Source organism: Arachis duranensis, chromosome 1 (genome assembly GCF_000817695.3).
Source record: "Arachis duranensis cultivar V14167 chromosome 1, aradu.V14167.gnm2.J7QH, whole genome shotgun sequence".
Taxonomy (NCBI): Eukaryota; Viridiplantae; Streptophyta; class Magnoliopsida; order Fabales; family Fabaceae; genus Arachis; species Arachis duranensis.
In genome coordinates, this window is record NC_029772.3 from 64,029,734 (window position 1) to 64,032,530 (window position 2,797).

Below are 2,797 nucleotides of genomic sequence, written 5' to 3' on the forward strand. Positions count from 1 at the left end.
ACTTGGGCAAAGTATGGACTATTATATATTACTGGAAAGCCCAGAATGTCTGCTTTCCAACGCCGTTAAGAGCGCCCCAATTGGGCTTCTGTAGCGCCAGAAAATCCACTTCGAGTGCAGGGAGGTCAGAATCCAACAGCATCTGCAGTCCTTTTCAGCCTCTGAATCAGATTTTTGCTCAGGTCCCTCAATTTCATCCAGAAAATACCTGAAATCACAGAAAAACACACAAACTCGTAGTAAAGTCCAGAAAAGTGAATTTTAACTAAAAACTAATAAAAATATACTAAAAACTAATTAAAACATACTAAAAACATACTAAAAACAATGCCAAAAAGCGTATAAATTATCCGCTCATCAATGTCCCTTCCTTGCCTTTGTTGCTCCTCCCTCATTGCTCTTTGATCTTCTCTTATTTCATAGAGAATGATGGAGTGCTCATGATGTTCCACCCTTAATTGTTCCACATTGTAGCTCAAATCTTCTAAGGAAGTGTTGAGTTGTTCCCAATAGTTGTTGGGAGGAAAGTGCATCCCTTGAGGCATCTCAGGGATTTCTTCATGATGAGCTTCCTCATGCATCTCTTGAGATCCATGGAGGGACTCTCTTGCTTGCTCCATCCTCTTCTTGGTGATGGGCTTATCCTCCTCAATGGAGATGTCTCCTTCTATGATAACTCCAGCTGAGTAACATAGATGGCAAATAAGGTGAGGAAAAGCTAGCCTTGCCATGGTGGAGGGCTTTTCAGCTATTTTGTAGATTTCATTGGAGATGACTTCATGAACTTCTACTTCCTCTCCATTCATGATGCTATGAATCATGATGGCCCGATCCACAGTAACTTCAGATCGGTTGCTAGTGGGAATGATGGAGCGTTGAATGAACTCCAACCATCCTCTAGCCACAGGCTTGAGGTCCAGTCTTCTTAGTTGAATTGTCTTGCCTTTGGAGTCTCTTTTCCATTGAGCTCCTTCCATACATATGTCCATTAGGACTTGGTCCAACCTTTGATTAAAGTTGACCCTTCTAGTGTAGGGGCATACATCTCCTTGCATCATGGGCAAGTGGAACGCCAACCTCACATTCTCCGGACTAAAATCTAAGTATTTCCCTCGAGCCATTGTGAGATAATTCTTTGGACTCGGGTTTATACTTTGATCATGGTTCCTAGTGATCCATGCATTGGCATAGAACTCTTGAACCATTAAGATTCTGACTTGTTGCATGGGGTTGGTTAAGACTTCCCAACCTCTTCTTCGGATCTCATGTCGGATCTCTCTTCTTCGGATTTCATGTCGGATCTCCGGATACTCATTTTTCTTGAGCTTGAAAGGGACCTCAGGGATCACCTTCTTCTTTGCCACAACATCATAGAAGTGGTCTTGATGGCTTTTGGAGATGAATCTTTCCATCTCCCATGACTCGGAGGTCTTCCCTTTTCCTTTTCTAGCGATTTTTCTGGCCTTAGGTGCCATTGATGGTAATGGAAAACAAAAAGATTATGCTTTGACCACACCAAACTTAAAATATTGCTCGCCCTCGAGCAATAGAAGAAAGAAGAGAAGAAGAAGAAGAAGAAAATATGGAGGAGAGTGAGGGGAGATGGATTCGGCCAAGGTGTAGAAGAGGGGGTTTGTGTTGTGTGAAAAACAAGTAGAATGGAAGGGTATATATAGGAAAATGGGAGAGGGTAGGTTCGGCCATTTAGGGTGGGTTTGGGTGGGAAAGTGTTTTTGAATTTTGAAGGTAGGTGGGGTTTTTGGGGAAGAGTAGATGGATGTGAGTGGTGAAAGGGGTAATTGGGAAGAGAGATTGAAGTTGATGGGAAGTGTGACATGGGGAATAGTGAAATAGGATTAGGAGGTAAGGTGGAAATATGTTAGGTGGGGATCCTGTGGGGTCCACAGATCCTGAGGTGATCCTGTGGGGTCCACAGATCATGAGGTGTCAAGGAATTACATCCCTGCACCAAATAGGCATGTAAAATGCCTTTGCATACCATTCTGGCATTTAAACGCCGAGGTGGTGCACGTTCTGGGTGTTCAACGCCCATGTGAAGCATGTTCTGGGCGTTCAACGCCTATGTGTAGCTTGTTTCTGGCATTGAACGCCAGTTCCATGCTTGTTACTAGCATTCAACGCCAGCTTTTCTCAAGGCACATTCCTGGCATTCAAACGCCAGGATGTTGCTTGTTTCTGGCGTTCAGCGCCAGATTCATGCTCTGTTTTGGCATTGAACACCGGCCAGATGCTTCTTACTGGCGTTGAACGCCAGTCTGTCCTTCCTCCAGGGTGTGATTTTTCTTCTGCTGTTTTTGATTATGTTTTTAATTTTTATGATTTTTTCGTGACTCCTCATGATCATGTACCTAATAAAACACAAAATAACAATAAAATAAAATAAAATAAAAATTAGATAAATAAAATTGGGTTGCCTCCCAACAAGCGCTTCTTTAATGTCATTAGCTTGACAGTGTGCTCTCATGGAGCCACAAAGGTGATCAAGTCAATGTTGTATAGTCCCAACACTAAACTTAGAGTTTGGATATGGGGTCTTAACACCAAACTTAGTGTTTGGTTGTGACCTTCCAACACCAAACTTAGAGTTTGACTGTGGGGGCTCTTCTTAACTCTGAACTGAGAGAAGCTCTTCATGCTTACTCTCCTTTATCACAGAGGGATGGCCATGTGCCTTAAACACAAGGTAGTCTCCATTCAATTGAAGGACTAATTCACCTCTATTGACATCTATCACAGCTCCTGCTGTGGCTAGGAAAGGTCTTCCAAGGATGATACA